At 37.4% G+C, this 14638-nt stretch overlaps 1 long non-coding RNA gene across 1 annotated transcript in view; it reads right to left on the reverse strand.

The window, feature by feature from the left end:
- Window positions 1-817: 817 nt before the first annotated feature.
- LOC118766140 overlaps window positions 818-14638 on the reverse strand; it is a 27574-nt gene continuing 13753 nt past the window's right edge. Inside the window, exon 3 of the long non-coding RNA XR_005002051.1 lies at window positions 818-1073. This is a non-coding gene — a long non-coding RNA (uncharacterized LOC118766140). The remainder of the gene's footprint in view (window positions 1074-14638) is intronic.

The raw sequence follows: 14638 nt of genomic DNA on the forward strand, positions 1-14638 counted from the left end.
CTCTCTATATTCAGATTCTATATTCCCCTATCACTGTCTTTCTTTATCGTATTTCTATTTCTACTATTTTAAATAAATGATATAGTGATGTCTGTTATTCGATCTATCACCGAACATTTAGCTTTGCAAAAATTAATCAATTTTATATTTATTTATTAAAACATTTTTTTTTTAAAAGATAATAATATTTTCAAAAAGTAAGTTTTGTGAGAATTGTTTACCAATGAGACTTGTAAACATAATCTACTTCATTTTTCTTTTCCTTTCTTCTGTTCGCGTTCAAGTTTGTTACATGATCGTTTATGCTTCTGATTTCAATCTTGTGGTTTGGTGGGCGTTGAAAGAACCTGGTTAAATGTCCATACGCTCATGTTGCATATCCCAACCACGTTCTAGCTTTGTTATAATTGTTGTCTGTTCCTTCTCGAGCCAAGCCTGGCTCATAATGGCCGGTTTCCCGGTTTCCTTGGCGCATAGGTTCCCCGCTGGTGAGCTGCAAGATTAAGGAGGAAAGAGTGAAAGAAAGTTGTGGCGAAAGAGTCAGCAGAAGTTCGCCATTACCTTCTGCCGGAGCCGCGTGGAGCTTAGGTGTTTCGCTCATAAACACACACATTACCCGTTCTGAGATTCGAACCCGCGATCCCTCGACCGCGAATCCGCTGCCCTAACCACTAGGCCATGTGTCTCCACACATACATACATGCATGCATACATACATACATACATACATACATACATACATACATACATACATATATACATACATACATACATACATTGTTTGTTCCTTCTCGAGCCACGACTGGCTCATAAGGGCCGGTTTCCCGGTTTCCTTGGCGCACAGGTTCCCCACCTGGACGGGACGACGGTCCGTCGCAGTGAGCTGCAAGATGCAGGAGGAAAGAGTGAGAGAAAGTTGTGGCAAAAGAATCAGCAGACGTTCGCCATAACCTTCAGCCGGGGCCGCTTGGAGCTTAGGTGATTCGCTTATAAACACACACATCGCCCTGTCTGAGATTCGAACCCGCGATCCCTCGACCACGAATCCGCTGCTCTAACCACTAGGCCATGTGCTTTGTTGTAATACTTCCCCTGTACATTTTATCTGAGGTTAAAGACGAAAAAAAACATAAAGCCCACCATATAATTTAACTATCATATGATTCGGCATCGTTTATTTCTGTAGCCTATAAAGGGTAAAGGGTAAAGTCCCGTTTTGCTCATGAATGACCATAGGATTGTACTTGGAAGTAACCCTCCGAGGCACAAGTCCCGGCAAGGTTGTTTATTGATTAGGGTTAGGGTTAGTATGCAGTCGGGTTAGGTTGGTATGTAGTCGCCCATGCATACCAGCCTCTCCTCTGTACACCAATGATGTTATTCAAGGGAAATGTAAAAGCCGATATAGCTTGGCACCAGTGACATCGCAACGGATGGAAGTCCTCCGCCCACGGGATCAACTGACTAGTGTATAAGCGTCGACATTCGATCTTAAGTCCTTCATCTCGGGATCATTAGCATCATTCAAAGTATGAAGTCATACACGTCCGAAATGCCTTATAGGAATACTGGCATATTTTATTTGCTGTTGAAAGAAGTCAAATTTGGTTCAGATTTGCAAAATAGCAGCCACAAAAATAAATACAATGTAGAGATTCAATAAAGAAGTTTTTACAATTTACTGCACAGTGTACCAAAACGTGTTACTAAACAGCTTCATAAGATTTTGTCATGCAGCTATATTCAGTAACCAAAATTGATATCTGACAAAACTTAATATATTGGCAGTCACAACTGTCAGGACTGCCTTCAGCTACGGAAACGAGAGACAGTCTTATATGAAACGAGCAGCAGTTCTTTGCCTTTAATGCAAAGCACAAGCTGATTCTATCGCACAGTCAGCGAGACAGTCATGTCTGCAATAATGTTGTTTTTTTTTTGTTGTTTTTTTTTAATGCCAGAGTGATTGTTCCTAAAGCAAAAAAGAAAAGCCTGTCTGTAATATCCTTCAACATATAAAGTTTTCCTGCATTTATCACTTGTTTTACTTATGCCTTTCGCTTCTTATGCAGATCTGGTTTGAGCTCTCCTTTCTTCTCCTCTCTTGCAAAATGCCTTCTTTTTAAGCTCAGCCTCAGTAAAATATCCCCCATCAGCAAAATAGTTCTTTCTCCAATAGGATAGTCACAAGGCCTGAAATTTGGGGTAGGGGGTTAGTCGATAACATCGACCGCAGTGCGTGACGTATTTATCTCATCGACACCAAAAGGATGACAGGCAAAGTCGATCTCGACTGAATTTAAACTCAGAATGTAAACCCAAAAGAAATGCCGCTAAGCACTTTTACCGGCGAGCTAACGACTCTGCCAGCTCATAATGAATATAATAATGGTATATGTTTCGTTAAGAGACGGATTTCGTTTCGCAGGTCTTGGCTTTGAATTATAATCCATACTTTTTAGGTAAAGGTATTGAACCTACACAAGCCCAATTTTATCTCAGAGAAGAGATAGTTTACATTAATTTGACCTCTGTACTTTGACATATCCATCATAGATAGTGTCCCATTCTTAGACACAACCATAACAAGTTTTAGTCGCAAAGGTCGACCTCAGTTAATTCTAATAGACTTCTGGGTTGTTTTTGATGGCTCTGATTTAGTGAGTGACAATGAGAGGGATTTATAAGTTGGGAATCTTGCTTCTTTAGGTAATCTTATACGTCCACTATTCTCGTTTCACTTTGCAATGCAAATGGCCGGTGCGCAGCCTAAGGGGGTAAGTTAATCGTTTTATGGACTTTGCGTTTTATTGTTACCAGGAGCATGCGCTCCGATGGCATAGCTCTAACAGTCATTGATGCAAACAGCAAAGACTGGACCTTGTGATGGACGTTAATCACCGGGAAAAAATAAATTCGACAGTTTATACAACTGCTATTACATGAACATTTAATGCAGAAAATATATTTTTTGCTGAGCAAAAGAATATATTTTTCTCAAGCGAATTAACAGAGAAAACGAAATGACTACAAAAGAGAATTTAAACCAGAATGCAGAGACAATTAACTGCGTATATCTATTTAGAATGTTTCTTTTATCCGTTCTTATCTTCCACCAGTTTCAGTTATTGGACTGCGGCTATGCTGGGACACTGCCATGTAAGATTTAGCCGAATAAATCGACGTAATACTAGTTTGGTAAGTTCGGTATTTACTGTATCAGTTTGCTTTGCAGAACCACTAGTTTCAGGAACGTAAACAAACCAACACTGTTGTCAAGCGGTGGTAGAGATCAAACAGAACACAAACATCCACGCCACACACACACCTTATATATATATATTCGTATATATACATACACCACATATATATAGTTATATATATATATATATATATATATATATATATATATATATATATACATATAATATAAATAGTATATAAATATATGCATATATACATACATATATGTACATACCTACATATATATGTATATATACATGCATATATAGGTACAGGACATCAAAAAAACGTTGAACACAATGAGAAACGAAAACATAAACACAAAAACATAGAAAACGAACTTTTTTTTAACAAAGAGAAAACCAACAGAGAAACGAGACATGCCACATAGAGAATATTCCACTTCATCAGTTGTCACCGTTTCAACTACTACGCGTTACGTGAGCAAGGACAATACGCGACTTCGTTGAAACAGTCCTTCCCGTAAAACAGATTACATAAAATTTGGGATCCTTATGCGAAGGTGAAAGTGGTAACAAGAACAGAACTGTGAGAACAAGACAGTAAAAACAAACGGTGAGGGCTGTTGAGCCAAGACGATAGAAAAATTATTATGAACGCTTGGAGGACGAGCTTATGAGAGGAGACGGGTATTAGAACGTGTTGTCTTTAGGAAGGAAATGGGCAGAAAGATAGATTCCCTTTCGTCATGTGTCAGCAACGAGAGAGTCAAGGAGGAAGAGCGATATATATATATATATATATATATATATATATATATATATATATATATATACGTTAGACAAATTCACTGAGAAAGTTCGAGGGAATACATTAAGACACCAAACCTGCCGCACAGTCAGATTGAACCCAAAACCACGCGATCGCAAAACGAGCTTCTTAACCATATTGCTATGTCTACATCTTCGCTTGTGAATTTAAAAAAAAGCTGACGTGAGTTATATAATAGAAACAGACTAAATAACTTAATAGATAACAACAATTCATTCTTAAACATGAATTGTTATCTAGCGATGAGAAGAGAAAGATTGATACGTTACTAATGATGTCTAGATATGTTACTAGCTCAGGATAGATGTATGAAATAGCATAACGGTAAATCAACTCACTTGGCAAACAAGTACAGCTCCGAAATATACATTATAATTGTAAATAATGTGTGCTTCTATAAAATATAGATTTTCTTCATAAAGTTGTATGAAATCATGTATAGCAATTCCAGTTAACAAAACTGGTTTGGAAATTCTGTTTCTTTTCTCCAACTCCCCCCTTTCTCTCTCTCTCTCTCTCTCTCTCTCTCTCTCTCTCTCTCTCTCTCTCTTTCTCTCTCATACGTTTTCTCTGTGTCTTTTCTTGACTAGAAACATGCCTTTGTTTATGCTAAGGTCGAGGAAATATTTTCAGACTGCGTTGGTGTAGACAAAAGGCAACCTACAATTCCAGAGTTTAACGTCTGCGGAAATGTATGAAGGTGAAAACTAGAATGTCTTGTGGTTTTGCAACAGAAATCTTTAGGTTCTGACGTCATAACTGAACTATTTCACAAACTCCAAATGAAAAATCAAACGAAATTATAATTTACTAAATTTGTAATCAGCAAACCATCCCTACCCCCATCCTCTCTTTACCTTTCACATTTTTGAAAAATATTGATTTTGATGACGTCATAAATGTTTTGCCCCCCCCACACACACACACACACGCACACACAAGTTCCACCCAATTTTCAAATACGTCTGAACGTTGATATCAATGAAATTAAATAAAATTTGTTTAAAGTTTACAGTTAATTCATTTATTCGACCGATAGCTTTGACGAAAAAAAAATTATATATTAAATTGTGAGGTTTCTAATAGACAGACAACATGGAGTCTTATGCTTCAGGATTAGTGTCAAATGAGGTATGAAATGATTCGAACCAGAATTTGAAGTGAATGAAAGATGCTAATCATTTCTTACAAGAAGGTATTCGACCTTTTCATTTTGTTTATTATATTTTATTATTTGTTTATGTCTATCGTTGACACGTCCCATTCATTGAACCGCGGCCATGCTGGGGCTTTACCTTGACAGGACTTAATCGAAAATATCTCTCCAGGTTTTAAAACAGTGGTTTTCAATCGGGGTCCACATGGCACCTGAGCGTCCATATTTAGTATTTAGGGTTTCGCGCAACAAAATAGCAAATTCGGGATCCATAATAATATTTTAAGCAACTCTGAAAAAAAATTGCATTCGATGTAAGCATTGGTATATATTGCAAGAAACAACCAGGTTTCTTTCTCTAACATTTTACAAAGTTCAACCTAAACAAATTAATGTGTGATAAACAAAATGGAAATTTATGGGAATCCACCAGAATAAATTAGCTATCAAAGGGGTCCTTAGATAAAAAAAAAAAATGGTGGAGAACCCCTGTTTCAGAATGTTGTTCGTGGTTTTATAATTTGTGAATCTTGCTGCTGCAGTAAACCTTGCCCCTCAAATGACTGAAACGAATAAAGGAATAAAAGAATACTTCAAGGTGGTGCTCCAGCATAGCCGCAGTCAAATAACCGAAACAAGGTAAAAAAAAAAAATTAAGTGAAAGAATATAAATCCCATTTTTTTTTCCATAAAAAGTCTGGAGTAGCTTTCAGACCAGGAAATGCGTAGAAGCATGTGAATATTTCAAACACCAAGAAAAGTTATTCAGAATGCCAAGTTCATAATAAAAAGAGTGAATAAGTATTTTTCAATAGTGGATTAAAATTTTGGCCGAAGACCAGTAATTTGGAGAGATGGATTGGGGTCGATTACCCCAGAAGGATGAAAAGCAAGATCGACCTCTCGGTAGTATTTGGAGTCAAAACGTAATGACTGACGAAATGCTGCTAAACATTTTGGTCGACACCCTAACGATTCTATAAGCTTACTGCCTTCATCGGCTTTAATATTGGTTTTGATACAGTCCAGCAATTTCGGGGAAGGGGATATGTCGATTACTGGTATTTATTTTATCAACCCCAAAAGAAAGAGAGGCGAAGACTACCATGGCCGAAATTTCAACTCAAAACATAAAGACGAACAAAATGACGCTAAGCATTTTGTTCGGCGTGCCAGCGTTTCTTCAAACTCGCTGCTTTTTAGTCTTCTTCAACACTACCAACTTATACTAATATTGTATGGATTCAGATTATCCACTGGATACAAAATGAATATTTGACAGAGGAACCGAACCAACATTTGGTGGTGCTTCTTTCAGTTGAATTCTGTATCTTCTCTATCACGTCTGACAAGAACAAAAGACAATTTTGAAGGCGAAAACAGAGAGTTAGCTGATTCAGATTATACTGGATACAAAATGAATATTTGACAGAGGAACCGAACCAACATTTGTGGTGCTTCTTTCAGTTGAATTCTGTATCTCCTCTATCACGTCTGACAAGAACAAAAGACAATTTTGAAGGCGAAAACAGAGAGTTAGCTGATTCAGATTATCACTGGATACAAAATGAATATTTGACAGAGGAACCGAACCAACATTTGGTGGTGCTTCTTTCAGTTGAATTCTGTATCTCCTCTATCACGTCTGACAAGAACAAAAGACAATTTTGAAGGCGAAAACAGAGAGTTAGCTGATTCAGATTATCACTGGATACAAAATGAATATTTGACAGAGGAACCGAACCAACATTTGGTGGTGCTTCTTTCAGTTGAATTCTGTATCTCCTCTATCACGTCTGACAAGAACAAAAAACAATTTTGAAGGCGAAAACAGAGAGTTAGCTGATTCAGATTATCACTGGATACAAAATGAATATTTGACAGAGGAACCGAACCAACATTTGGTGGTGCTTCTTTCAGTTGAATTCTGTATCTCCTCTATCACGTCTGACAAGAACAAAAGACAATTTTGAAGGCGAAAACAGAGAGTTAGCTGATTCAGATTATCACTGGATACAAAATGAATATTTGACAGAGGAACCGAACCAACATTTGGTGGTGCTTCTTTCAGTTGAATTCTGTATCTCCTCTATCACGTCTGACAAGAACAAAAGACAATTTTGAAGGCGAAAACAGAGAGTTAGCTGATTCAGATTATCACTGGATACAAAATGAATATTTGACAGAGGAACCGAACCAACATTTGGTGGTGCTTCTTTCAGTTGAATTCTGTATCTCCTCTATCACGTCTGACAAGAACAAAAGACAATTTTGAAGGCGAAAACAGAGAGTTAGCTGATTCAGATTATCACTGGATACAAAATGAATATTTGACAGAGGAACCGAACCAACATTTGGTGGTACTTCTTTCAGTTGAATTCTGTATCTCCTCTATCACGTCTGACAAGAACAAAAGACAATTTTGAAGGCGAAAACAGAGAGTTAGCTGATTCAGATTATCACTGGATACAAAATGAATATCTGACAGAGGAACCGAACCAACATTTGGTGGTGCTTCTTTCAGTTGAATTCTGTATCTTCTCTATCACGTCTGACAAGAACAAAAGACAATTTTGAAGGCGAAAACAGAGAGTTAGCTGATTCAGATTATCACTGGATACAAAATGAATATTTGACAGAGGAACCGAACCAACATTTGGTGGTGCTTCTTTCAGTTGAATTCTGTATCTCCTCTATCACGTCTGACAAGAACAAAAGACAATTTTGAAGGCGAAAACAGACAGTTAGCTGATTCAGATTATCACTGGATACAAAATGAATATTTGACAGAGGAACCGAACCAACATTTGGTGGTGCTTCTTTCAGTTGAATTCTGTATCTCCTCTATCACGTCTGACAAGAACAAAAGACAATTTTGAAGGCGAAAACAGAGAGTTAGCTGATTCAGATTATCACTGGATACAAAATGAATATTTGACAGAGGAACCGAACCAACATTTGGTGGTGCTTCTTTCAGTTGAATTCTGTATCTTCTCTATCACGTCTGACAAGAACAAAAGACAATTTTGAAGGCGAAAACAGAGAGTTAGCTGATTCAGATTATCACTGGATACAAAATGAATATTTGACAGAGGAACCGAACCAACATTTGGTGGTGCTTCTTTCAGTGAATTCTGTATCTCCTCTATCACGTCTGACAAGAACAAAAGACAATTTTGAAGGCGAAAACAGAGAGTTAGCTGATTCAGATTATCACTGGATACAAAATGAATATTTGACAGAGGAACCGAACCAACATTTGGTGGTGCTTCTTTCAGTTGAATTCTGTATCTCCTCTATCACGTCTGACAAGAACAAAAGACAATTTTGAAGGCGAAAACAGAGAGTTAGCTGATTCAGATTATCACTGGATACAAAATGAATATTTGACAGAGGAACCGAACCAACATTTGGTGGTGCTTCTTTCAGTTGAATTCTGTATCTTCTCTATCACGTCTGACAAGAACAAAAGACAATTTTGAAGGCGAAAACAGACAGTTAGCTGATTCAGATTATCACTGGATACAAAATGAATATTTGACAGAGGAACCGAACCAACATTTGGTGGTGCTTCTTTCAGTTGAATTCTGTATCTCCTCTATCACGTCTGACAAGAACAAAAGACAATTTTGAAGGCGAAAACAGAGAGTTAGCTGATTCAGATTATCACTGGATACAAAATGAATATTTGACAGAGGAACCGAACCAACATTTGGTGGTGCTTCTTTCAGTTGAATTCTGTATCTCCTCTATCACGTCTGACAAGAACAAAAGACAATTTTGAAGGCGAAAACAGAGAGTTAGCTGATTCAGATTATCACTGGATACAAAATGAATATTTGACAGAGGAACCGAACCAACATTTGGTGGTGCTTCTTTCAGTTGAATTCTGTATCTTCTCTATCACGTCTGACAAGAACAAAAGACAATTTTGAAGGCGAAAACAGAGAGTTAGCTGATTCAGATTATCACTGGATACAAAATGAATATTTGACAGAGGAACCGAACCAACATTTGGTGGTGCTTCTTTCAGTTGAATTCTGTATCTTCTCTATCACGTCTGACAAGAACAAAAGACAATTTTGAAGGCGAAAACAGAGAGTTAGCTGATTCAGATTATCACTGGATACAAAACGAATATTTGACAGAGGAACCGAACCAACATTTGGTGGTGCTTCTTTCAGTTGAATTCTGTATCTCCTCTATCACGTCTGACAAGAACAAAAGACATTTTGAAGGCGAAAACAGAGAGTTAGCTGATTCAGATTATCACTGGATACAAAATGAATATTTGACAGAGGAACCGAACCAACATTTGGTGGTGCTTCTTTCAGTTGAATTCTGTATCTCCTCTATCACGTCTGACAAGAACAAAAGACAATTTTGAAGGCGAAAACAGAGAGTTAGCTGATTCAGATTATCACTGGATACAAAATGAATATTTGACAGAGGAACCGAACCAACATTTGGTGGTGCTTCTTTCAGTTGAATTCTGTATCTCCTCTATCACGTCTGACAAGAACAAAAGACAATTTTGAAGGCGCGAAAACAGAGAGTTAGCTGATTCAGATTATCACTGGATACAAAATGAATATTTGACAGAGGAACCGAACCAACATTTGGTGGTGCTTCTTTCAGTTGAATTCTGTATCTTCTCTATCACGTCTGACAAGAACAAAAGACAATTTTGAAGGCGAAAACAGAGAGTTAGCTGATTCAGATTATCACTGGATACAAAATGAATATTTGACAGAGGAACCGAACCAACATTTGGTGGTGCTTCTTTCAGTTGAATTCTGTATCTTCTCTATCACGTCTGACAAGAACAAAAGACAATTTTGAAGGCGAAAACAGAGAGTTAGCTGATTCAGATTATCACTGGATACAAAATGAATATTTGACAGAGGAACCGAACCAACATTTGGTGGTGCTTCTTTCAGTTGAATTCTGTATCTTCTCTATCACGTCTGACAAGAACAAAAGACAATTTTGAAGGCGAAAACAGAGAGTTAGCTGATTCAGATTATCACTGGATACAAAATGAATATTTGACAGAGGAACCGAACCAACATTTGGTGGTGCTTCTTTCAGTTGAATTCTGTATCTCCTCTATCACGTCTGACAAGAACAAAAGACAATTTTGAAGGCGAAAACAGAGAGTTAGCTGATTCAGATTATCACTGGATACAAAATGAATATTTGACAGAGGAACCGAACCAACATTTGGTGGTGCTTCTTTCAGTTGAATTCTGTATCTTCTCTATCACGTCTGACAAGAACAAAAGACAATTTTGAAGGCGAAAAAAAAGAGTTACCTTATCCCTGCTCAAAATCAAGCATATTTTTGGTTTCCTTTCTACGTCATTCAGCTACGTGTGCTTTGAATGCTGTAGATGTGTTCTGCGCAATGTATGATGTTTGTCGTTTTGCAGGTATTATGTTATTTTGTCGTTGAGTGTGATGTAGGTTCTCTTATCATTAATGTTCTCCGGTGTTGCTAAGAAGGGACACTTGGGATTTAAAAGACATTTTACATCTGATTCTTTATTCAGAATTTGAAACATGAGAGTTTGGATGCTGTAAAAATCATGTCATAGTGAAGTATCTTATAACGTTGCACATAGGGGTTTAATGTATATGGAGTTTCATTTGTGTTATTGTGATGAAAACAAGATAACATCGGTAAATAAAAATTACTTTTTGCCTTCATTCTTCTCCCTAGGTTTTTTACTGTACAAGTGTTCGAAATACGGCGAATAACATTTACACATACATACATACATACATACATACATACATACATACATACATAAATACATACATATATATATATATATATATATATATATATATATATATATATATATATATATATATATAAAGTTAATCCAAACAAGAAAAACAAAAAAGACAACAACGCAAAAGGTGGAACAAGTAAAGTATTATTAGGCGCTCAGGAAAAAAGGGAAGAAGGAGGGTATCACGTTTCGAGCGGAGCTCTTCGTCGGAAACATAAGAGAAAGAAAGATCCCGAGGTGGGAGGACAGAGGGAAAAAAACGCGAGTGGTCTTCACGAAGTAAACATACTGAGAGGCGGAAGTCGTAGACGAGAGGGGACAGGTTTTCAAAGACAGGAGAGCGGAAAAAGAAGGAAGGTAAAAACACAATGAGTGAGATGAAGAGTGTGTGTATGTGAGTGTGTGGGTGTGTGTGTATGTATATATACATATACATACATATATACATACATATACGTACACAGACATTCATATATTCATAACACTAATAATTGATGTATGAGAGATATAGTGTTACATCGTCTTAGCGACACTACTTTCGTTCCAATAGTCTCTCATTAAGAAACTCAAAGCTAGACTTAGGTCATTGAGGGGTTAGCATGAGTGTATAACTGTAAAGAAATACCAAGGCGGATTCCAATAAACTAATTGGTTTCTTCAGAATAACAAAAAAAAAAGCCTCATGCAGCAACCATGGCAATATTCAGTAATATATTTTGACAATACCTTCTTCTGATTATTTATGATCTGAGTGAATAATGGCTGTGTGGTAGGAAGCTTGCCTCCCAACCACATGCTTCGATATTCAGTCCCACTGCGTGGCACCTTGGGCAAGTGTCTTCTATTATATTCTCTAGCCTACGAAAATGAGTGGATTTTGTAGACGGAAATTAGAAGGCTTCGATATTCAGTCCCACTGCGTGGCACCTTGGGCAAGTGTCTTCTATTATATTCTCTAGCCTACGAAAATGAGTGGATTTTGTAGACGGAAATTAGAAGGAGCCATCCTATATATATATATATATATATATATATATATATATATATATATATATATATATATATATATCTGTGAATATAATATGTGACAATGATTCGGTACCCAAGATAAAACTCTGAGTTTTGGATAACGAGGTGGAAATACACACCGCCATGTCTTCAGTTTACATAATATTGAGATCTCTTTCTTTCTTTTGTTATCTTACCATTTTTACCAATATATATATATATATATATATATATATATATATATATATATATATCTGTGTGTCCTTGTATCTGCGTTTGCTGACACATACCCACACACATCACCACTTGGTATTGCTGTTTTTACGTTTCATTAACTTAGAAATTTCAGGCTTTAAAAAAATAAGTGCCGCGGTCGATTCATTCGACTAAACATTTTGAAAAGTGGTGCCCCCGCATGGTCGCAGTCTAATAATAGAAACAAGTAAAAGACAAAGAATAAAAGATTCTGCAAGAGGCGATAAAATCAGTACCAGTTTTTCACAGGGGTTCTCGTAATTGATTAACCATCTTTCTGAAACGTTTTAGTCCTTTTGCCGATAGCAGGAGGAAATTCTTTTTAAAAATACATTCAGAATATCAAATCTATTTATAAAATGTTCGGTAATCCTTCGTGTATGGGTATCTATTCATAAATACGTACGCCTTGACTCTTATCAACAGTTTAAAATGGATTCTCATGAAATTACAGCTGGAATTTTTAAAAATACATGCTGTTTCCTCTATTATGATGACAGCTATTACAATGGAGGTGCTCTTATGGATATTCCACAGGTATTTTGAAAATTGTAAGATGATTGCAAGTTTGGAGATAACCATATGTGATTTCTGTACAATTTGTATTTTTCTATGTTTCTGAGATGAGGAATTTCATATCATGTATTAGTCGAATTGTGTCCTTATCTTGATAGTTGCTTTCACATCGTTGCAGCTGTGAACGTTCCAGACTTCTTCAGGTGTATTGTGGTGCATCTTAGTGACACTGACTACGGGGCATGGAGCTGGTTAATGCAGTACGGTCACTCAGAGATTCTGAGTACAATCTTAGGCAAGGCACTAAAGTGAATGACAATACGCCTCAAGAAGAATGGAGCGAACGCAGCCGAAACATAATGGAAACAACAATCAAAACCAGGACAGCACTCCGATGAATTCATGTTTCGTATTACGCTTGAAAGAGATTTGTTTATATTATAGAACCCACTTCGGCCATGGGATTACACTTTGGATGAAAATAAAGCATGTATTTCTTTTATTCTTTTATCTGTTTCAGTCGTTTGAATGCGGCCATGCTGGAGTACCGCCTTTAGTCGAGCAATAGGACCCCAGGACTTATTCTTTGTAAGCCTAGTACTCATTCTATCCGTCTCTCTTGCGGATCCGCTAAGTTACGGGCATGTAAATACACCAGCGTCGGTTGTCAAGCGATGCTGGGGAGACAAACACAGACATACAAACATATATATATATATATATATATATATATATAATATATATATATATATATATATATATATATAATATATATATACAACGGGCTTCTTTCAGTTTCCGTCTACCAAATCCACTCACAAGACTTTTGTCGGCCCGAGGCTATAGTAGAAGACACTTGCCCAAGTTGCCACGCCTTGGGAGTGAACCCGGAACCAGGTGGTTGGTAAGCAAGCTACTTACCACACAGCCACTCCTGCACCTATATTTGTTCAGGAAAATATAGGAGCTACATTGGGATCTTAAAACAAAGGGCCAAGTGTCAAGACACAATTTGAAGAAAATGCTATGATTGCGAACTAGCAAAGTCGTTAGCACTCCGGACAAAAGGCTCAACGGAATTTCTTATGATTATTTATGATGTGAGTACATATCGGCTCTGTGGTCGGAAGCTTGCCTCGCACTGAGGCACAAGTCGCGGCAAGTTTGTTTATGGAAGACTAGCAGTCGCCCAGGCATAACAGTCTCTCCTCTCCACGCCACTGATGTTATCCAAGGGAAAGGTAAAGGCCGATACAGCTTGGCATCTGTGACGTCGCAATTTATTTCTACAGCTGAGTGAACTGGAGCAACGTGAAATGAAGTGTCTTGCTCAAGAACACAACACGCAGCCTGGTCCAGGTATCGAACTCGCCACATTATGATTGTGACTCCGACTCTCTAATCACTAGTATAAAATGCAGCAAACGTAGTACTGTATACTCTTTACTCTCTTTTACTCTTTTACTTGTTTCAGTCATGTGACTGTGGCCATGCTGGAGCACCGCCTTTAGTCGAGCAAATCAACCCAAGGACATATTCTTTGTAAGCGTAGTACTTATTCTATCGGTCGCTATTGCCGAACCGCTAAGGCTTTGGTCGATCCGAGGCTATAGTAGAAGACACTTGCCCAAGGTGCCACGCAGTGGGAGCGAACCCGGAACCACACAGCCACTCCTACACCACTGTATGTGGCATTTTAAGAAACATCTCTGCAATGAATAGTCCTTTTTCTAGCCTAGTCACCTCTTGAATAACCGACAGGTGTTATCTATTATTTTTTTTACTTACGTTAAGGCGTAAACACTCAAACTATGGAACGGAATTTAACATAATACATATAATTCTACAAATCTAAGTGTTCGTAGGAGAA

Source organism: Octopus sinensis, linkage group LG14, assembly GCF_006345805.1.
Source record: "Octopus sinensis linkage group LG14, ASM634580v1, whole genome shotgun sequence".
NCBI lineage: Eukaryota > Metazoa > Mollusca > Cephalopoda > Octopoda > Octopodidae > Octopus > Octopus sinensis.